Consider the following 23,983-nt stretch of genomic DNA (forward strand, 5'->3'; position numbering starts at 1 on the left):
CACATGCTGAATGCAAAAAAGGCTGAACCTCATACACTTATAGTAGGTCATGGCTATGTTGACTTTACAGATACACATTATGCATCATTCATAGAGGTACATCGCCATTTAGATCGCTAGCAGATCCCATCATGCTTTGCGTGCCAGACTCAACCTCCAGGTGAGTCTGGCTAGGATTGATGAGCTGTAGGGTTAGTGTTTCAAATAAGATTAAACTCAATTTAAAGGGCCTATTTCGTGCAAAGTGCAATTATTTGTGCTTTTAAGTGTATTATAATGTTCATTTTACACTATAAACAATCCCAAAGTGCGCTTCCAAAACCGCCAGGCTGGCAGACTTTCTCTGCAGAGCTACACGCTTTCATTTTCTACGCACGATATCCACATCCGTCTTTGCAAAAGTTCGGATTTTTGTTTTCGTGGGCGAAATACAGACACACTGCTGAAAATAACTCATAAAAATCATTCTTTAGTGTGCCAAAGGTAACTTATAATATAAATAGTTTACCCTGAAAGGCTTAAGAAAAGCAGGATATAGGCCTTTTAAATTTAAAAGGTGCTCGGGGTTACTCTTGGGGACAGAAAGGCCATCTCTCATTCAGGCGCTATGTGGGTGATCCAATTACTTTCAACTCTCTGCTTTTGTGCCTGGCTCCAGTGTGAATTGCACTCCAGGACCTCCGCTTGGACTGAATCCCACCCATGAGGTGAAGTGCTGGAGCACAAAGCGGTGAGTATTCTGGTGTCTCGGGATGTTTTGCTTGTGGCCCTGGAAGCGTAGGTGGATTGTTCTCCCTGTTTCCCCAACATTTTTTCATCATATTTTTCCTGATAATCACATACACACAAATAATTATTCCTATTTGATTGACATCTGGGGTGTAAATATACATAAAATTGGAAATTTTAGCAAAGTAGTGTATGTATTTCTTCAAGCAGATGCTTAGTTGCAGAAAATCTTTTGCACTTTTCTAACTTTAGAATACAATACAATAATGCATTTCTTTCTCTGGATATCAAAGGCTGCTTATCTGGGAATAAATGGAGGTAAGGAGGAAAAAGCTAAACCCAGAAGGGAGCTCCTGTGCTGAATATAAAAATAAAACTCTTTTTGAGCTTGCTCTTTTGGGGGACTTCAGTTTTTATGAAGCAGTAAATCAAATATGTCGTTTGCTTAGCGACAGGATGGAGCAAACAGAAATTTAAACTCACTGTGTCACAAGTGCTGCATATACTTATAGTCACATTTTTGCTTTACTATACAAGCCCAAAAATAAAAAGCCATTAACTCCATCTTCTGAATCTCTTTAAGGAAAAAAAATTCATTTTTATAGAAACTTTATCTCTGATCATGAAAACAGTGAATCAAGCTTATAGAATGAATTATTTCATGCCGGTAGGAAGGGAAAAGTATGGAGCAGTCTTTTGTCTTCCTGATTGAAGCTCAATTAAAAGCAAAACTAAATTGACACAGATGCAGTTTAACCAGTAAACACCGGGAGGCTCGTTCTATAAACAAGTCTGTCACTCCCAGGATAAAACAGCTCAGTTTTTTTATGCAGGACGGGTTAGCGTGAATGACAACGCATTAGGGGTGTTTATTGTAAGGAATGAGACTAATGTCACTTAAAAGCTCAAAAAGTTGACTTTACACGATAAAGGCCCTTTAAAGTGTTACATATTGGGGCAAAGCCCCTTTTCTTAGCTTCAAAATCTGCTGAAATTAAGTTAATGGTGTAAATGGTTGAAGAGTTTCAATAATCTTAACATCATCACTGTCGCTAAAACTCTGGTGTTAAAGGATAAAAATTTTTTTTAAAGTTAATAAATAGTGTATATGATCAAATCTTTTGTGGCCATGCACATGAATTAGCAAAGTTTACTGAAGTAAATACCTGGTTCCTACAGGCCCAGTTATCGAGTTACATCCTTTTTAAGCACTGACTGAATTCCCCTCAATACTACACTATTTAGAAATTATTCCTTCAAAACTTTTTAGTATCAAAGAAATGACTTTCATTCACCATAATTTCTGAGAGAATTCTTTTGTCTCTGTCATAGTAAACACAGCATTTATTGATACAGGTGATGTTCTGGTTCAGAGAACTTCAATATACCAGATGATCAACTTCTGTTATGCTGAGAACATTTTGTTCTTCTTTCAGGTTGTTTCTTTGTAGAATGGTTTAAGGGATTAGCCTGTCGAAAGAATTGGCACTTGGGGGGGAAAAAAGTACAATAAAGCAAACTTTTCTGAGAAAATGTGCTTGTTAAAAATGTTATTTATAATGGTTTAATGATAATAATGATAATATTTTCATACAAACTAGCATCAAAATGGGTTTTTTCAGATAATCAGGGTATATTTGTTGCATTTTCATCTATGGCTTTTAAACCCTAAGGGGCGCCAGAAGTCAAAAGGATAAAAAAAATTGATTTGGGATTTTCTGGGCAATCCGACTCAAAAGAAAATGCCACCCACTTAGAAGAGATGACCTGTTGACTCAAAATAAGCGTCACGCGTTAAGATTCTTTGGGTAGAAATGCTTCAGAGTAGCTTTTAAGATCTCATTCATGTCATGGTGTCAAATCATGCATGACTGAGTTGTTCTCTGGTGCTATATTGGGATGCGGGTGCATTGTGGATCCAGAATGGCATTAGGTAATCCAAACAAGCCCATTCTCCTCTAATTAGAGGAACTGTGCTCTGTTCTATGCCTGTCACCCCAGGAGACTCCATGGCAACGATACTGTAATCTACAGTGTTATTATGGAGTGTCTGTTTGGCAGGTTACTGAATAAAAGCCATCAGCACTCAAAGTCAGACCACTGAGTTTTCCCTGCAGCGAAACCATTAAAAAACACGGGAGGGGGGGGCAATTCAGGTCAAAAATAAGCCGAGGTTAACGTCCAGGTATGAAAAGACAAAACAGGAAAGCATCCTTCACGCTCGCTGTTGATGTCTCATTGATATTCTACTGCTTGTCTGAATAATCATCTCTTTTTGTTTTTCTCACAGCTGTTTTCACGTCTTTCATCTTTTTTCCCCCCCATTTCATTTAGTTGACAGCTTCAGTCCTCCCCTCTCTCTTTCCTTTCTTCTCTTGCCTTTCATTTCATCCTTTTATCCCATTCCCTCTCATCCTCTCTTCTCTTTTTTCTATTTTTTTTTTCTATTGGTGCTAATCCATTCAACCCCCCCGCCTTCCTCCCCCCGTTTTCCTGTCACATATTTGCTCGCCGTAGAACTGTGTGGATTTGGGTCAGAGTTTTGAAGTGAAGCAGAGATTTGTTTGCAAAAACACCAAGAACATCTGAAAAACAAAGGTACCTGCCTTTTCCCCTCTCATTTCTAAAGCTCAAAAACACATATGTCTGAGGGGTTGGGGGTCCAAATCTCTGTCACTCTGGCTGCTCCCTTCATACATTCTGCTTCCATTTTCTCAGGATTCAAAAGACATGACCCAGCTTAAAAGGAAAGAAAAGTGTTTTTTCTTCTCCGAGTGAAACGCTGGTTTCTGATAACCTGTTGGACTCCTCCACTCAGCGCAGGTTTACCGACTCGAACTGCGCGCAGATAGATCACTCCAGCTGTTCCACTATTTTTAGAGGCCTCCTGCTCGCAGGCTCAGTCTGGATTAGAGACACTCGGAGGGAGAAAAGACGACAACAAAGTAGCAAGAAAGAGGGAAAGCAAATAGGAGCCTGAACCAGGCGGCTCAGGAGGATATTTTAAAAGAATTTAATACGCAATAAATCTGCTGGGAGGAAAACGTTTTACTGGAAAAGCTGCTGATTTTTTGCTTTTTACATTCAACAAAGAAGCTTTCTCAGCTTTTTCCTTCTTTGGATAATAGTAAAGTTAAAGCCCCGCTCCAATCATCGTTTGATCTATTGCAAAAGCTTTCCCATGGGGCTTTTAATTATGATCATATCAGTAGTTTACTAGAAATTTGCCTCTGGTAGGCCGGACCGCTGACGCTGGGTAAGCCTGCGAACACTTCCCATCATCCCTTTGTTTGCACTCTCTCCCGCTAGCTTACAGCTCCTCACACCCTAAACCTGACATTACCAGAGCAACAAAAACGGCGAGAAATATCAGCGATAACCAGCTGTACAGATCCCAGCTCAGAGGAAGAAAACACAGATGGATTTATTTGTCTTCAAGTGGGTGCATCAGAATGGAGCTTAAAACCCACCAAGTGTAAACTGTACATCACAAAAGCTATTTTTTTATCGGCTTTTTTTCTTCTTCTTTTTTTCGCTGCTTTTGATACACAACTCAAACATTATTTAAAATGTAATGTTGGTAATATAAGTCCTCCATCATCAGAAAAATGACACAAAGAACACGTTAAAAACATAAAAAACACACATTTCTTTGGAGCGGGTCTTCAAAAGATCACATTGTGAAAAATCCTTCAGCACAATTTGTTTTTTGGATGGTTCAGAGATGCTTTAACCGGTTAATAAATAAAAAATAAAAATAAAAACTACTCAACTCAGTTGTAGCTTAATTTTAACAAAATATTCTCTTCAGGAGGTGCACTGCAAACATCTGCCTCCATTTAACCCAATCTTCTGGATCATTTCCTGTGAACATTTTGCTCTCTACAGACTCCATTAATATCTCCTTTGGTTTTCCTCCAACCCAGTGGTCTCCAACACTTTTTTAAGCCACGGACCAGTTTAATGTCAGACAATAAGCCCAGAAACAGAAAACAGAAAATCTGTTTTTCAAATAAAAATGCTCCTATGATGTGCAAATAGACCGTCCGAAAATGACACCGGATGACACAGATTCAATCAAAGTTTTTGATTTGTAGAAGTTGTTTCAGATGTGTAAAAGTGTAATATAGGGGCTTTAACAGAACGCCATTTTGAGAATGAAAACTTATCCTACAAAGCTAAAAGATGAATTCTGATATGTTTCTTATTAACTTTGGACTATTCATTTAGCAGTCTGAGCAACAGCTTTAAAGCTGTATTAGATCTATTTAACCCTTGTGCTGTCTGGTGGGGTCCAGATGACCCCACCCTTACATTGCCATGTTCTCCCTACCATGACAAAGGTGGATAAAGGTGGAAAAGGATTTCATGTAATCCATGAAAACCAGTGAAGATCACAAATCATTGAAGAAAAAAGGTTTAGAGCACTGTCTAGTGGGTCTAGATGACCCAACTCCCAACGTTAACGTGGCTTGGAGGCAAATGTCTTGACATTGTTCCAACATAAAGTCATGGACGTATGTGGTAGAGAGAATTTTCCAAAATAAAACTTCCTACAAAAGCAGAAATTAAACAAAATGGAAATAATTTGAGCCACGAAATGTATTTTCACCCTGGGTCTCCAACTTCGACATCCTTTTACTCAACTAAGTGCCTATAGAGTCAGACGTCAATGACGTATCTGTATTGTCCAGATGACCCCACCCTTACATTGACGTGTTCTTCCTACCATGACAAAGGTGGATAAAGGTGGAAACATTTCATGTAATCCATGGACACCAGTGAAGATCACAAATCATTGAAGAAAAAAGGTTCAGAGTCTAGTGGGTCTAGATGACCCAACTCCCAATGTTAAAGTGCCTATGATAGCACAAGGGTTAACAGGACAGATAATCTCTGACATCAGTCATGAAAATAAAGCATCAAGAGGGATTTTAGTTCACCTACCTGAAAACTGAAACTGGACAGGATAAAGGAAAGTTTGAAGCTCTTTAGGTTCTCTCACATGACACTCAAAAATTCTAACAATGTCCAAATTTAACCTTAAAAAAGAACTAAAACAACTAATGAAGACCCAAACCCAGAAGAGATGTCATGGGAGGAATGATATTTCGACATTGAAACTCTATTTGAAAAATAAAAAATAAATAAAATGTATTTGTGCTGTTTTTACACTGCTATTTCATTGATTATAGTCTCACTAAATCATTTTAGATATGTATTTACTTTCTTGTGTTGTTACTAATACCTAACAGGAAAAAAATGGTCGTGTTCACCTGTTGCGGCTGCAGTGACATCGTGTACCAAACACCTCTAAAGGGCACCTGGCTCGGCCTAATGAACACCCGTCAATATCAAATCAATAACTTTCACACCTCCTCGTGGCTCCAGTAATTTACACCGTGTTCTGGTCAAAGAGGACTCAATTTGTAGAAGCACATGTTGTTACAGGTGCAGGACAAATGTCAAACCAGGGATTTCTTTCTTTCCGTTCCAACATAATCTAAGAGTTTCTATTTTCTGTAGATTTATGACTGACTCAGGTTTTTCTCTCCAGAGGGGATTTTCAGGCCAGCTGCCTCCACGACGCCACTGCAGCCCGAAATAGAAGATGTGTTTGGGTTTCGCTCTGTTCCCTCAGAGAGATATGACCCGGATGATGAAGAGCGACAAACTGGTGGAGGGAATCTCTACGGCTAGCTTCATTGTTTGCTCAAAAATGAAGCCAATTTTCCACTCAATAACAGGTCAGGGAGGAAACTGTATGGAATCAGGCTTTACTGGAGCCCAACAGCAGAGCAGTCGATGGGAAAGGTACAGTTGACACATCAAACCGCAGGATTCTCTTGAAAGCGGGTGAAAGAGTGAATCAATAGTCCTGCCAAAAGCTTTGCCGGGAGACCGGATAATCAAAGTGTGTCACTTATTGGCCCAAAAGGTGGCTGGTTTTAGTGGTGGAAAGAAAAGTGGAGTGCTCAGTAGCCTGACTTTAGAAGTTCCAGCGTGGAAACAAGCAACACGTCTGCAGCTTCCAGTCGTGTTCAGAGGCCTATATCCTGCTTTTTCAAGTCAATTCATTTTTATTCATATAGCCCAATATTTACGACAGTAGTCATCTCAATGGGCTTCATACCGGTAATTGTGTAATAGACATGAATCATAAAGAATATAAAGTCAAAGAGTTCAGTAGGGAATGGCCGTATTGTGAATATAAAATGAAAGCGTTTAGCCGATCATCGCCAGCTCCACTGAGAAAGTGTGTGTTAGTCTGGGGGCAGAGCTGGCAGCCCGGACTCTTCCTGGAAGGGGCTGTTTCTCACTTTCATACATACGAAAGTGAGAAACAGCTTTTTTTTGGTAGATTGGGAGGGGCTGGTGCTCAGAGCGAGGTTATTAAAGCAATGCTTATAAATGTGTGATTGGATAAATGAGGATAGAACATGATAATACACTTAAACGCTCAAAAAAAAAGAGGATTGCATGATATAGGCCATTTAATGCAGCTGCAGTGCAGACACGTCCATTTCCTCAGACAAGAGGGGTGAGAATTGCCAGCAACAGGATCAGCTTTTTATTCAGAGGCACAGTTTTAAACACTGGTGCTGGCTTTAAAGACCCACTGTTTTTTGGTGTTTTTATCATGTTCTTGTGGCATTTTTCTAATGATGGAGGAAAAAGCCAAGAAGATTGTGCTCAAAATTGTCTTTCTGAGGATTTCTTTAATTAAATCGTTGTGAATCAGGAGCAAACAAAAACAAATTCTGTTTGAAAAATTAATTTAGATAACTAAATTTTAAAAAATACACCAAAATATGTTCAATCAAGTTAAATGAAGTTTAAAAGTATTATATTTCTTAAAGTGTAATTTAAGAAAAGTGTCTATGAAGACTCTCATTCATCCAGGTTGGTTCCATTGTAGTAGGTTTAGGGGATGTCATCTGGACTTGGTTTTTAAAGTTAGAAGGCCTTTCACCTCTTATCCAAGAGGCTTTGTCAATTCTGAATTAGCTGATCTAAGAGCTGGTATATATATGCATTCATGGGGGAGGAGTCAGACCTGAAACTGGAGGTATTGTCCACTTAGCCTACATGGTTTCGGGTCGTTAATAGTCCTTTGTCCTCAGCTGGGGGTTGGGGAGCCAGTGACTCCCTCTCCAAATTGGTCGTCTCTTTCAGCGGTTAACGACTCAGGTGGAACTGGTTTGGTTTGTTTAGGTTTCAAAACACTGCCGTAGATGGATGGAAGAATAAACCTGAGACCACCATTCTTATTAAGAGAAGGTTTATCCTTCTTGACAAAGATGGCTTCTTTCACTCCTCGTTCAAACCATCCTTTCTCTCTGGCTAGAATTCGGACTTCACTGTCCTCGAAAGAGTGGTTTGTGGCCTTCAGGTGGAGATGTACTGCAGACTCAGGTCCACTTGGGTTGGCTCTGCGATGTTGGTAAAGCCGCTTGTGTAGAGGTTGTTTGGTTTCTCCTATATGTAAAATGTTTTTGTCTTTTTAAAATTGAAGAAAAAAAAATAACTTTGTATGAAATTAAGTTTTTGGTAAACATTTTACATGGGAGTGAGAAGGTAAAATTTTTTGAAAACATAAAAACCTCTAAAAGTATGAAAGGAACATCCGCAACTTTCATAGCAGATTGTGGAGAAACAATGCAAAAAAAAAAAAAACATAGAAAATCACAAAAACATTTTTGCTAAAAATGTCAAGCCTTTTGAATTCTGTGCATCTGATGTCCGACATCAGACCTTCACGTGGAGACAGGACATCTGTATCACATGAGAAGCATGAAACTTAATGAGGCATGGCAGGAAAAAAAAACCCTGCCGTGGTGGCTCAGCAGCTGTTGGGGGCAGCAGGTGAGACGCTGTCTCATGAATCCTGCATTTTAAGAAGACATCTGAATGTCTGCAATATTGGTGAAGGAGTAACTAGTCCTTTCTGTGAGACGATTAAAGAAGAACAACTAGTGAATCAAGTTGAGTGGTCAGGAACTACAACATCGCTTATGACACAAAACTGAACAAAACATTTTGCTATTGCATGCTGTTCTAAAACAGGGAAATTAACGAAAACCTTAAAAGGGTCCATTAAACAAATGTGTAACAAATATTAAAGAATCGTTTTATCGTTTTATCGTTTATGAAATCTTTGCACGACTCAAACCCCAAATGAATTTGCAACAACTCAAAACTATTTGTTGTCATGAAACACATAATTTGATGCATTGGTGACTCAGGACGTCTTCAACGTTTTCTCAATTAGGAAGATAAAATATTCCTACTTTTCAAAACAAATTATAATAACAAAGATGCAAATACGATTAAGATCTAATAAATAAGGTAAAGTTTTCCTTTTCAGTTTAATGTCTAGAGCAGAGGTCTGTAACCTTCATTTGGGGTGATTTTCTCACCATCCACAACCCCCCAGGAGCAGCAAAGTCGTACAACGACACTGTTTTGTATTTATGCTAATGTTACAATCATGATAATAGAAATGAACCAGTGTTTTATTTTTGGCATGAATAAAACATAAGGGGATAATTGCTTTTTATTTTTTTCATTCAAAAATGAAAAAATGTAAAGATTTTGACAGAAACTTCTGACTTATTTTCAAAATAAAAGACATCCTGTGCGACAAAGGATCATCTGAATGGAGAACATTTAGTAATAGATTGCGTACTGCTAGTAATAAAAAATAAAAAAACAAAGGTAATTTTACAATTTTTTGGTGCACCATAGCAAGAAAATTGTAAAACCAGAACCAATCAGATCAACTTAAAATTCTTTACATTTTTTTTTCAAAAATCAATGTTGCATCTTGGGACCACACAATTGTTTTAGTAGGACTACAAAGCTACACCACTTGAAGTGTTGTTGGAGCATTATGGGTACTGTAGTCTGGTGGATTGATGCGTAATGTCCTTCAACTGTTTGTGAATGAGTTGTGACGACTGTTTTTCACTTATAGTCCAAAAATACGATCCTTTGTAAAATATTTACCTTTTTTGTTTGTTTGTTTGTTTTTTCAGCCAGAGAGCCTAAATAAAAGGGGTAAAAGAGCCGTGTGGCTCTGGAGCCTCAGCTTGCAGACCTCTGGTCTTCAGTCATAACCAGTTTTAGGACACTTCTTTACATATCTTAACATTTGAATATTCCCAGAGGCTTGATTTACATTTTTATCCCACTCAGGGAAAGAACTGAGCCCCGGCATTTCCTGGCAGGATTGTAAATCTAGATTGAAAGAGGGTCACATGTGTGGCTGTTCTTTGATGAGCCTTTAATAGTATTTGGTCATCGTAATATTCACTGAAGAGAAAACTGCCCAGCAGTCGGTTCTGTCTGGAGCCAAACACGGTCAAGATGCAGAGTTGCTTTCGTCAGACGTGAGAAAAGTAGAAGAATTGCTGTTTGCTTTGTTTTATCACAGAGCCTCTGTTTCTTTTTGTCCTGAAGTACCTTTTACAACCATCCATCAGTAAATGGTTTCCAAGCAATCCAAGCAGCAGGGACACAGCTAAGAACGATGTCAGACATTGAATTAGAGGCTCATTTTAAGCTCTCTCTGTGATCTTACTTCATATTTCAGTGTGTAGTTTTTTGTTTTGTCTCATGCTGTTTCACGTTGGCACTTTTTAATAAGTGCTACTGCTTCTGAACACATGAGACCTGCTGGTTTAGGGCTCCCAGATTAAATTTCTGTGCACTTTGATTTTGTTTTTCTGAAGAACAAACTCTTGTTTTTCTGTCTCTTACTCCAATGCGCTCCTCTTTTTCTGTCATGTTGAGTCTTTCACTCCCTTTACGAGAGTTCTCTATTCCTCATATTTCCCCTGTGGATCTGTCTCTAGTGTCCGTTTGACTCGTCTGTTCCCTAAACTTTCCTCACAGTTTTCCTAACTCTCTACAGTTTTTTTCTTAAACCTTTTTGAGACACACTTTTCTCCAACTCATTGACTCCACTTTTACAGCTGGTAAAGCACACATTTGACTGGTTAAATATCAAATACGATGCCCTCTCTTGGCACAGATTTAAATTGCCTGGGAATTTTCACTGAAATCTTTACCATAAGCTCTTCACCAATTCAAATACCAGCACCTAACACATTTTTCACTCAATCATTTCAGTTTAAATGGCCTATAACAAGCTAAATCAAAATTTTAAGCTTTTAATTGTCTTATAACGCTCATTTTTTATGAAAAGAAACCCCTTAGTGGTATTTTGATCCTTTCCCGCATTTCTGACTATTAAAAAATTGCGCTCTGAGCACCAGCCCCTCCCAACCCACGAAACGAGCGGGTTCTCATGAGGTGGTGCAGACGAGTGAGTACAGCCCCTACCAGGAAGAGTTACTCGTCTTTGTCTCAAAGCCTTTAAATGAAGTCACAAGTTGGTCAAGCATATTGACTGGACTTTATTCTGTTTACTTTCATGACACTTCTAAAATACTGATAAGATGGGATAACAAAAATACACCCATGGGTCCTGGCATTATTGTCAATTGATAATAACATCCCACTATTAAGCTCCAATTTGAACTCTAACGAAATAGCTGTTTTAAAAAGAATCATCCATCTACAGTTGAAGACAAACAAAGCAAAACGCATCAAAAATGGTTTGACTGCACAATTGTGTATTTTTTATGTAATTCTGGCTTTTTTAACATGAAAGTTGATGGACAGTTGCTCCTATCTGATACCAGGCCCTAGTGGTAATTTGAGGAATAACAATATACTTCTGATTTGATGATTAATTGATCTGTTTTTGTGTTTTTTCTTTTCTTTCTTTATTTTTGGGGCTTGTTAAATGTAGTTGTGCCATGGCTTACAGCTGTGTCTAGGTCACTGACTTTATTATGAAGGAACACAGTGCATATCCCATCTCAGCCATCTGGTAGTACTGGGCTGATTTTATACTTGAGTTATTTTGCAAATCCCACATTTTTCAAGTATGGTCAGTTGTTGGAATATTCTCTCAAGTATTTGTTCGCTGCCAGGGAATGTTATGCTAATCTGTTAATACGTCGGCTGAGACCAAAACTTTCGCTCCAGTGCTATCCAGTGATTTATCGTAAAGCTCTTCTACTGTTTACGCAATCAATGCAACTTAAACAGATTATGACGTGGGAAAGAGCAGCTTTGTCCCGATATGCAACACATTGCAACCATAGCTATTGCGCCATAGTGGCACAAGCTGGTTTTCTCCGCCTCAGAATCCGACGGAGTTACATTAATTGCATAAACTGTCAAAGATTTACGGAAGAGCGTTTGATATTTTGATGTTGCCGCCAAAAGCTCTGGCGTTAAAGGGTTAAAAGAACTCTGATGTTGTGATCAACATCAGTTTTGAACATACAAAGCAAGAGTTTCCTAATAAGTCACTGCTAGTAAAGTTGCCCACTACATTAAGATGACAGTGATCTCTTCATTCCATCCGTGATGTCGGGTCCTTCTACACTGAAGCATGACTGACTGTTTCACTGGTGTAAAAAGCCACCAAGAGGTCAGTCATCAAATAAATTAAATTGCTGTCAAAACGGCTACAATGCAAATCGTGTGAACTTGTCTCCTGGTTGCACCGCCCACTCGCAATCAGCATGATCCCACCAGAGTCTATTTTAGGCACTTAGCCACAGAAAACATCACACCTTTGTATGGAAAGGAACCAAGCTGGTGGATATTCAGCAGAGAAGAATATCAGTGGATCAAACCCAGGATCTCATAGTAGAGGCTCTTGAAAGCAAAATTAGGTCGAGAAAAGCTTTTTGGAAGCTTCTCCCACACGCGGCGGGAGGTTCAGGGTAACACGCCTTTGGACAGACGTCAAGCAGAAATTTTGAGGCATTTAAAAACAAAGACGGTGTAGTAATAGTACAGTTATACAGTACAGTAACAGCAGTACTTTGATGAGCGAATTGGGTTTGGTGTGAACAGACGGTTTATATATATGATGCACTTGCTAGGTGCGCACATAGAGGTTGGGTGGAATCTGCGGTGCGTGTGCGGAAGCGTGGTTATTGATCTGTGTTTTTAGAGCATGACTTGCGGGCGCACTAAGTGGTCCACGCGGGCGACCATGCACCCGCAGACACTGCCTCGGGGAACCCCTGTTCGTGTTCATTCGTGATCCATCTCTGAAAGTTTCATGTAAAGACCGCCACTCTTCTCAACCTCTCCACGTATATTCACATATGACCAATTCTCATCTGTGCAATATGTGCTAAACGGATCAGTGGCTGTGTGACACGGCCTTAACTGGATTGAAATAAGGTTCATGGTCCAGATAGACCTTGATGATCCCAGTTCATGCCAGCAGTTCTGCAGCTTTAGGCCATATCTGCTTTGGGTCATCTTCTACTGCAGGACTATCATTGCTGTGCTTCTTTTAACGGTGTGTTTATTCACCAGTAATCAGGAGATGTTCCTGAGCTTTCATAGTACCTTAACCCTACTCGTCTAACCAAAGCTGGCTGAGACCAATAGAATAAAAAAAAAAAGTTGTTTTTTATCTTTTAAGAGAGGTATACTGCATAAATCTATAGAGTTCTGTGTAGAAAAATGGTGGGATCTATGAAAAAGCTTAAAACGAGTCACATGTTTAATGCAAAGAGGAGATCATACAGATTTTATTGGCACTTTAAATTCCTTATGCAGCAGCCGCCATCAATCTCAGCTGGGGAGGGATTTAATGCTTGTCCTCAAAGAAAAATTGGCTGATCCTGATATCTGGCAGCATCGTCTCTATGCAGATGAATTCCTCCAGAGTTGTGACCTTTACTGTACATCCACTTAGCTTTTCACCAGGGTTTAGACTGATGCCAAACACAGACAGAACTTCACAAAGGCAAGGCAGTCTTTCATCTTGATAAGTAAGTGTCTCCAAATCTTCAACAGCAGTGGATTAAGAGACTCATACTTTACTTTGGTTGGTTTTATATTTGTATTCATTCTCCGTAGGGCCTTAAAGTCACCTTGGTTGTGAAGTGGGGCTTCATAAGCCATCTATCCATCCTCTAACCCTGCTTCACTCCCTTTAAGGGCCATGGGGTTGTTGGAGCCTCTCCAGCTACTGAAGGGCAAAGGTGGGTACACACTGGACAGGAGTTCATCACTGGACAACACAGAGACAGACAACTACGCACTCATATTCACACCTGAGATACAGTTTTGTACTGGAACCAATTAACCTATAAACTCAGAGCTAAAAAACACAAATGCATGAAAAAACTTCACTCAGAAAGGACCCAAACCAGGGCCTACAGGCGTGAGTGCTAACCACTGCACCACCATGCAGCCCTGCTTTGACTGGACTGAAATATTGAAAGCATGAATAAAAAACATATTTCTTCTCTTGAACTTCTATGAACTCCTTCCAGGTACTCACACCTCTAGACCTGTTCTTCTGTAATCGTAGTTTTATTAAAAACAAGCACAAAGTTTTGAAAACCTTTCATGAAATCAACCCTTTAACACCGGGAAGGTCATGGCGAGAGCTACATGACACAAGCTCTTTGACCTACTGTAACTGACAGTTTAGGCGATCAGCGGGAATCAGCTGATTTGGACGCTGAGAAAAGCAGTTTTTCATGTTGGCGTTCCACAGCCGTGCAACACATTAGGCCATTCAACTGCCTGAAAGCGAGCATGCCTGCTTTGCTGATGAGTTTGATTGACAGATTCATTAGCCAATAGTGACATTAGCTGATCTGCAGCGTGAAGGGAGTCTCAATATTCACCGTAGAAAAATCTCTCACAAATGGGAGATTCACAAATGAGAGCGGGTTTGTGAATGCACATTCTAACATTCGCACGATATGTGAGTTCAAATTACAAGTGTACCTAAAAATGATGTTTGTGAAGCATCTATTGTGATTTTCTGAGAACTTTATTGTGAATTTCTGAAAAATGTATTGTGTGTTTGTGAAACACAGCGTGCACATTTGTGAGAAACACTTAGTGTGCATTTGTGAAACACAACGTGTGCATTTCCAAATTAATATTGCATGTTTGCGTAAAATCACAGTTGTCAATCAGAGCGTGTGTATTTGTGAAACAGGTTGTGTGCATTTCAGATTATTGAGACTGAATTAACTCCGTATCGGTCCGTTCTGACCGACGCTCACGTAAAGGAACTGCTCAGAGAGGCTATGACTGACTATAAACCTGATCTGCAGAGGATTACTAGAAACAAGAAAAATCCCACTGAGATCATCATCCCATCACTGCAACAACGTAAGAAATTCTGAGATGTACTTTGGAAAACGCAACTGACAGAGCATGCTTGTGTGAACATTTTAATATTCCATCAATTATCAGTTTTTCATGCAAAAGTCAATCATTGGTTAAAAAGAAAAAGTCATAAAAGAAAACATTTTTTTACTGAGGGTTCAAATTAAATTTATGCTACACACACATGAAATGTAATGTATTTAATGTGTTTATTGTTATTATGAATTACTCAGACACCAGAAGGATGCTCTGTCCAGATGTTTGTTGGTGTGAGGGTCAGTGAAAGAGGAATGTTGAGATACAAAGAATTACCAGTTAAATACTGTTGGATGAACGGTGAAATATTCAGTTTCAGTTTCTATCATCATAAATATGACTTCAGAGGAGTGTGTGAGATGAGAGAGAGGATGCCTGTGTGTGTGGAGGGGGTATCTGACCTCCAGGGTAGTCGTGTTAACTCTGGCTAAGCTGCATTTGATGTGTGTGTTGAGTGTGGACACTTTCCTTGAAATAAAAACAAGTACAATACTTGCTGTTGTACTGTCGGGAGAGGAGTGTGTTATGGAAAATAATATGGCTTTAATTGCGTGTGTGTGTGTGTGTGTGTGTGTATACGTCTTGGAAGGTCAGTGTGTGGTGTGGCTCTTTGACTCTCAGTAAAAAAAATTCGGCCTCTTGGTGTCAAACTTGTTCACCACCCATAATCTACTGCTGAATGAGGGATTCCCCCTGCAAACAAAGCCGACTATCTGCGGTGGAGCAAACAGTCAAGCGGGCAGCCCTAAATAAAGTTCTCTTGGGCAGCCGGGGGGGCATAGATGGGGGAGAGTATGCGGCGCCGCAGAGCCGAGGACCCTTCAGCTTTATTTTGGACTGTAAAAGCGTGTCCTTTTTTCTGATGTTGACTCCATCAGACTCTACCAGCCCTTTTTTTGTATGTACCTGTCACTCCCATCAGCACAGCCTCGTGTTGCTGCTTTTTTCTGCTTGCAGCGGTAATCAGGTTTTCAGCTGAAGCCTCACTGAAGTAATTGCGAGCAGCTGCAATAAGTGTCTCCATTCGCTAACCGCTGTTTTAATTTGTGAACTTGAGCTGAACAAAACAAGATGGGTTCTGGCTGTGGAAGGAACCCGTGCGGTGTAGGGAACACGGCTTCCTGTTCAGGGTTTAAGCGATTACATCGTTTTCTTCTCTAGATAATTGACAACCTTCAGGTTCCGGTCCAAACGGCCATTAATTGGCGCAGAAGAAGAACCTGGGCGCCGTGCATAATGAAAACCCACCTGAAGAAGTGGCAGCGTGTCAGCATCTCACAAAGCTTGCATGCACGTGCAGTGCAGTGAGAAGTGGCGGTGAGGGGGGTGGGGGGGGTGGGGGGATAGGTGCAGGCATGTCAGAAAGTGCACAATGATGATGAGATACAGAGACAAGGCAGCTGCGATGTTGTGCAGGCGCGTCATTATTTGTCAAATACAAGGTAGCCTGCGTTAACCTGAAGTGACAGCTCAGTGACGCACGGCGAAGGCTTCGGCGCCGACACACAAGCAGCAGCCTCACACACCGAGTCCGGTCTAATGCCGAATAGTCTACAATTCCTCCGATTAAACTTTGCAACTTAAAACAAACAACTTTGGTTTAGATTCAAAACCAAATAAAGTGACTGAAGGAGAAGGAGAGCATTTTATCTTGAAAAAAAATGTGGTAAAAACATGACTTAGTTATGTTAAAGAGCTTTAAAGTCCCACTCCAGTCATCTTTTGATTTATTATCAAAGTGTTCCCAATGGTCTTTTAATGACACAACGGTCTGGGTGAATACTCAATTCTGATTGGCTGCAGGGTGTAGATTAAAAAGCAAAACTGAGAGCTCTCTATTTACATCTCTACTGAGCGTGTAAACTGAGACGTCTATTAAAATAAACTATTAAAAAAGCTCACAAAACCTTTGACTTTCCATCTATGATTTGTGTTTTGTATATTTTATATTCTTCATTCATAATAATTTTACCTTTGATTTCCTGCAAAACTTTATGTTTGTACATCTGAATGGAAGTCAAATTTTAATAATAAAAATGTCAAACCTTTTTTTTATCATTTCTTTAACCAGTAGCACCTGCAAAAACTGTAAACTTTGCCATTTTGAGCATTAATTAGTTCTTTTAAACTTAAAAAGTAGCACTAAATGTTGTGCTAAGCATTAGACTGCACGTTTTACTTTTTTTCCTCTAATTTTGTGTTTCTGATTTCATTTTGTAGAAATGACCAAGCTTCTTTTTCAACTATGATTCATTATTTTTTTTAAATAATAACTATTTATTTAAATTGATCATTTTTCAGCTTTACTACTTTTTTTTTAACTCTGTGCATCTAATTCAGATAATCTGGAAGTGAATTTTGCTTCTTGTGGAAATGATTCACCTTTCTCTCTTACATTTTTATTTAATGATACTTAACTTTCCTGAAAGATGAATGAGCATTAAATGGTGCTGCCAAATGTGTTGTTTCCAGTCTAGTGAAGCTTCTTTTAATCCGTCTTTTTCTTTCTTCTGTTAATTAAATGAAGTTCTGACAGATTTTTGCTGCCTTTGTGAGAAAAAAACCCAAAAGCAGTTAGAGCAGACAAGTGGAAAAAAACATAAAATCTTCTAAAGTAAACTTCCTTTTCCAACCATAAATTTAGGTGTAGTTTAAATGATCACATAGTTTGCTTGATATGGACTCAGACGAGTGGAAGAAGGTATTGCAATAAATCCAGATGAATTCGGCGCTTGGTGAAGACAGACGATGAATTAATGTGTCTGAGGGCCCCAAACAAAAATATAAAAAAGCCCAGCACCTTATTAAAATGATAAATGGTTGGACAGCCACCTGGCTGCGTGTCTGTTTTGTGGAGCCAACAACAAAGGCAGCTGCTGCATTCGAGGAATCTTGTGTGGGAAGTTTCCCTGCTATTGCCTGGAGGTTATTAAAAAGGCATCAGTGTTTTAGATAATGATTTAGCGTATAAATGATTTTCTTTTATGAAGATGTGGTCCAGGACGATGGGTCATTAGAGAACCGGGGGCTGTTTATTCACTGGACGATGGGATTTTTTGTTCTGGGGGTTTGATCTCATTAGAGGTCCTAAAATGGATGAAGGGTAAGGTTTTCTTTTTAGTTTTCTGGCTGGAGATCCTTGAAAACGTTTGAATTTTAAAGTTTTTTTTCAATGTCTATGAAGACTCTCATTCATCCAAATTGATTCCATCATAGTAGTAGGTTTAGGGAATCCGTTTGTTTCAATGATTTGTAAGTTCTTAAAGTGGCTCTAAGCTATAATTGGGTTTTCTGTAGATCAAATAAAATGAAAAACTCTTCCTATGCAGAGAAAATATGACTAAACTTCAAAAGAAAACTCTACAGGACACATTCCTGTAGAGTTTTCTATGGAAGCATATGTGTCTCATAATTCAAAGTATAAATGCCGGAAATGCTTTTCAATTTTGCACAATAAAGTGATGTTTGTTGACTTAAAAATAAAAATGAAAAACCAACACAGCTCATTCTGCCCCTTAATTGAAATGATATAGAAAATGGTATTTGACATTTCGTTTTCAAACATTTCTCTTGTAAATGTGTTCCAAAATTCAATTAGAAATATCTAATTTGACAATTGAAATGGATTAACAAAAAATGCTTTTTCATTTTGACAATGCAACTGCATCGATTGACTCAAAAATAAATGTAAAAATCGATTACCCAAAATGCATTTTCATTTTCTACTTAAACATCGCTTATTCTGTGACATCCACCGTGCAAAAACTGTCGCACTTTTCATTTCTAGCCAGCATTTCCATTTCTTGTTTTTTGATGAAGATGACTCCCAAATTTCTAGAACTTGTGTGGGAAAACCACACACAAAGAAACCAATTAAATGGTGTTGCTGAGAGGCTGACACAAAAGACCAACACTTCTGTCTTGCCTGATGAAGATATTTTTCCCTTTTGATCGATCTAAACTGGGCAAGTCCAATCAGACCAAGGCCAACTTCAAAGCTTCAAAGCACAGGAACATTTTTAGTGGCCCGCGATAAATTAGAATGGGTGGTTTCAGTGCTTGGGGGGGGGGGGGGGGGGGGGGGGGTGTCTCCAGGAGGTCGACGTTGCAGTGCTATCCTGTCACCACTGGGGGGCCAGATGACGTCCCTTTGCTCTGGGAAGGGACGCAGGTGTGTTGGTGAGGAAAAAAGGCGTTTTCAAGCTAAGCGGACGAATGCATACATTGTCGTGCCTCATGGGCCGGATGAAGTCTTGCTCCTGATCTGTGAGCAGGTTAACACAAGGCTCAACATTAATCGCCATTATGTTACAAATCATAAAAACTACAACAAACCTACTGGTGACAAGTCTAAACAACCAATTAGAGGCTATGCTGTGCAGCAGATAATGTTCACGAGCAAATCCAAATCTAGTGAAGCGGTGACGGACGCTAGCTTTCTGGTAGCTTAAGAAATAGTCATTTGGTGACTACGAGTTTGTGCAAGACTATGCTTTGAAAGTGGCCGACATTATTCCATTCCAGAGGAAGAAAACTAAACTTTTTCACCAGCATTGCCTCCAATGTTGGGTTCCTAAATTGGCCCTCCGATACCAAAACTTTTAAAAATTTAAAGCAATCATGATGTATAGAAACAATCAGTGGCAATCTGATACCGCCACAGACTGAGTCAAACTATCTGCAAACAAAAAAGCGGTCACGCGCACAGAGCGGGACCGTCAGAGACTACCTCCTCATTCTAGGAGTGGAGAGGCTGGACTGGACCGCCAGCAGTCCTCACCTCAACCCCGCTGGACGCTAGAGGGATCGGCGTTGGCGTGGAAGCCTGGCAGAGAAGACCGGGCCAGTTTTTCACCTACTTGTGGCTCTACTTTAAAGGAAACTAAACAAAGAGTTCCAACTGTAACAGATTTAAAGCTGTTCCACCAAATCAAAGTGTTCTTACATTTTCTGTTATGATTCAGTTGCACATCAGAGGATGAAACAACGCAGCCGTCGTCAGGGTGAGCACGTGTGTCTCCTCCAGATCGAGACTGCTCCAACTGCAGCTCAGTTGCATAATGCACACTTTTAAACGCTGGCACATCTGTTATTTATAGATCAAGTCTAACACAGTTTTCAAGAGAGTCTGGAGACAGGCTGCTTCATGTAAATTAGCTGGAAGACAAGCCTCCTCCGGTTGTCCTTGTATCCAGTAAAAACCCAATTAGTATATTTTTAGAGCCGCCGGCCTGCCTCAGAGGTGAAATGTAATCATGAAATGGAACATAAAACTGATTTCACCACAGAGAGTCAACAAGGTTCTTAAATCCCACAATAAAACTCCCAGCGGCTGTCATGAGACGGACGGAGAGGCTTGTTACAGGCTGTTGGTGTTGTTGTGTGGGCAGCTGCTGTCAGCCCCACTTCCTCCACTTCACCTCACAAGGCCAGAACAAGGATCAATTCTTGTTTTTTCAGAATAATCACCTGTCAGCCACAGAGCAGCATTGATCTGTCCACAGCAGGAAATGCACACAAACTCCAGAAACTTTTTTGTTTTTTACTGAGCTGGAGGATCTATAGGTTGTTGCATCGTTACCTAGAATGGACTTAATTTTTTCTCATATTCTTTGTTAAATTCTATAAAATAAATATTCATTTGTAAAAGACTCTCCAGAGCTGATCACAGTCAGTAGGAAAGAGGGAAGATTTAATAGTCCAGAAGAAGAAGATTAGGATAAGAGGGACAGCGGCTAACATGTGCCTCGTTTAAAATTATTTGTTTAATTTATATAAACTTCTTTTTCCCTTTTGTAGATCTGCTTTTCCCCTTTAGGGGGCAACACAGAGGATCATCTGCCGCCATCTAACCTGCTCCTGACCTCCTTTGTGAGCCTCCTCTTTGGTCTCTTTCCTGATTTATCCAACCTCAGCATCCTCACTGGTCCTCCTCTTATCTCAGTCTACCTCCAGAACATTTCTAACATTTCTCCGCCAACATTTTCCTTTCCGTTGCACTCCTGACCTTCTTCATTCCACCACCAAGTCTCCTCATCTGCTTTCCTTATTCAAGATGAAATACTTTGCTCTGATCTCCTTGATCACTTTAGTTGTAGCTGTTCAAACATCTGACAGAACCTCCTGATCTCCTTGGAAGTCACTCAGCACTCTTCCTTTTTTCAACTTCTTGGCTCTTCCAGTTATTCTTCTCACATCTCCAACGAGTCCATAAACCTGCAGCTCATGTTCTGGTCAAAGCGGGAAAGAGGACCCAAATGACTCCAATTCTTGCTTATTTATGGCTGCCTGTACATTTTAGAGTTGGTTTTAAAACATGTTTTATTTGTGTTTTTATCCTAAAATGATGTTGCATCAGCACCTCACCTCCCTGAGCTGCTCTCTCCAAAAACTCCAGCTGTGCCTCAGGTCAGCTGAGCAGCTTCTGCTGGAGCACCTGAAGCAGGAGAACGTGGTACACTGAGCGTTGGTCAGGCATCCTCACTGTCTGTTTCAAAATAACGTCTTAAAACTTGTATAACGGTGAGGCATTTGATAATGCATGCGACTTTTCTGCTGTTTTATGTTTGGTTTAACTGTTAAAACTGTGTTAAAAGGGCATTTGCACTTTGGTAAAAACACAATTTCTTTAGTCCATTTTGTTCTAGTTGCTCAGCATCCCAAAGCTTTCTTACAATCCTCTTTTGTTATTAAATAATTAAACCAGTATTTTATCTAGTAGTTTATTAGGCCCTGTAAGTTTAGTAGAAGAAGTTAATTTAGTATTTATTCATTTCTCTTGCTGTATTTAAACAACATTGCTGATTGATATTTATTTGCACTTTTAAGTTCACCCCACTTTCAAATTGTTGCACCATTTTTTTAAAGAAAAATGTTGCTGTAACCTAGCTCGAATTATTGTAAGAATTTATTGATTTTACTTACATTAATAATTGTCTGTGTTATTGCTATTGTTTCCTGACTGTTTCCGTCTATGTGTCCCCTCCTGTAACTTTTTATTTCTCTTTCTCCAAAGGTCTTGGCTTTTGCCAGGGACACAGTTAAAAATAAGATCTTTTTTCTTTATCTATCTTGCTTGGATAAATAAAAAAGTTAAATAAAAAATAGAAAACATTGTTTGCATTTTCTCTGATTTCTGGGAAGGACAGCCGTCCATTGAAATCAACTCAAGAATTGTTTAAAAAAGTTTTATTAAAGGTTTTTCAATGATCCTCATTGAAAAAAAACTAATAATAATCATTCATGTATTTAACCTGTAAATGAAGCCATTTTACCAGGGAGTCACTTCCTCTATAATAATTAATTTCATGTCAGTAAAACCCGTAACTTCACTGTATTACAGCCGTAAAGAGAATTCATTGTAGACTTAACTTGATTCATGCTTTAGATTTGCTCTGTCAGAGTTGAAGGGCGACGGCGTGAGAGGAAGGAGGCAGGTCGATGGACGCTTGAGGCAGAAAATCTCCTCAGATCAGGAGTCTGCTTACACGTAAAGATGAAAGATGGAAGCTTCAGTGGGACAGATAAAAGTTCGCCAGTCTCACATCAAGCAGGTAACACGGTACCATAATCAGACAGATGTCCCCTGAATGCTGGAAGAAGGTCATGGCTGGCATTTTCAAACCTCTAATTGGCTCATCGTCAGGCTCCATCTCAAACCTCCACGTTGTAGTTTCCACAGATCCAATGCTTTGCTAAAGAGAACGTCAATATTGGTAACTTCATCATTAGCTCCAGAATCCAGATTGTTAGCTCTGTTAAAGCACTTTGTTTTTGTACTTCAGAGAGTGATTCAAAATGCCGAACATCTTTGCAGAGCTCAGTGGTCGGGAAAACCCATAACGCAGCCTCACATCCCAGCGGAGTTTTATCCACCTTCCTGAATTGATAACATAAGACAGAATTACATTTCTTTGATCTTTCATTTCCCTTCTTGACATTCTTTCTCCAGACCTCTCTTCAAGGTTTGAAAGAAAGATGAAAAAATTAAAATGATTACCTTGTGGATTTGACTTATCGTGAGTCATTTTTAGAGCACAACTGCCACGATAAATGTGGGATCTCTGTCTCAGGATTAACACTTTTTGTGTTTGCCATCATCACAACTATCTGTGAACTTTGAGCCGACCACACAGATGAAACACCAGCATTCGGATAAAGCGAGGAAGGTCACAGGGATTCTTCCTCAGCCACATATTTAAGAGGATTATCCACGATGGCATTGTTGCTGCTGGAGGACAGTAAGGCGTGCCCTTTGCACACGCTCTGCTCAAAGGTTAAGTCAGTCTGTGGTTACCAAAGCCTGCTGAGTGCGTAGCATGTGTCAAGAGGAAGTGTCGGAGGGAAAAAAAAGAATTTGCAGTAGATGGTCAAAGAAAGTTCAACCATTTCAGAGACCACATAAAGAGTAACGTCTTAGCTTTGGTGAACCAAAATGATTTCCAAATGGCAGCTAAATCAACAAATAGGTGCACTATTGTGACAACAACAAGCAGCTCCTGCTGTTTGTGTTGATTCTGACTGATGCTTTCTGCAGAATGATGCACTGCAGATGCAGAGTGATTGTACAGTGCAGGTTGGTAAGGCAGAGAGATCAGAGGTTCCTTCATGTTTCTGTATTCCTCTGCTTCTCCTCATGTATATTTCTGGAAACAAGTTGGCTCATTACTGCAGAGACGAAAGCAGCGGAAGGAACGGGACCTCATTATAATCCAGAGATGTCTGTCAGTGGGAAAGGAGGCGAGAGGACCAACCACACAGACACGCAGATGTCCTGATAGACACGTGCATCCCATCAGAGGAACCCTGTAACGAAGACGATCAACTCATCCCATAACATACACATTATCTAAACCAGTGTTTTTCAACCTTTTCTGAGCCACGGCACACTTTAACCTTAAAAAAAATCCCGCGGCACACCAGCATCCAAAAATTTAAAAAAAAAAAGGATAAACTCATAGTCTGTATTGATCTACAGCCCCTC

At 39.7% G+C, this 23,983-nt stretch overlaps 1 protein-coding gene across 1 annotated transcript in view; it reads right to left on the reverse strand.

The window, feature by feature from the left end:
* Window positions 1-23,983, reverse strand: part of klhdc8b (kelch domain containing 8B) — a 142,246-nt gene that overhangs the window by 53,022 nt on the left and 65,241 nt on the right. The gene's annotated exons all lie outside the window — the stretch shown is intronic.

This window comes from Oryzias latipes, chromosome 7 (genome assembly GCF_002234675.1).
Source record: "Oryzias latipes chromosome 7, ASM223467v1".
Lineage (NCBI taxonomy): Eukaryota > Metazoa > Chordata > Actinopteri > Beloniformes > Adrianichthyidae > Oryzias > Oryzias latipes.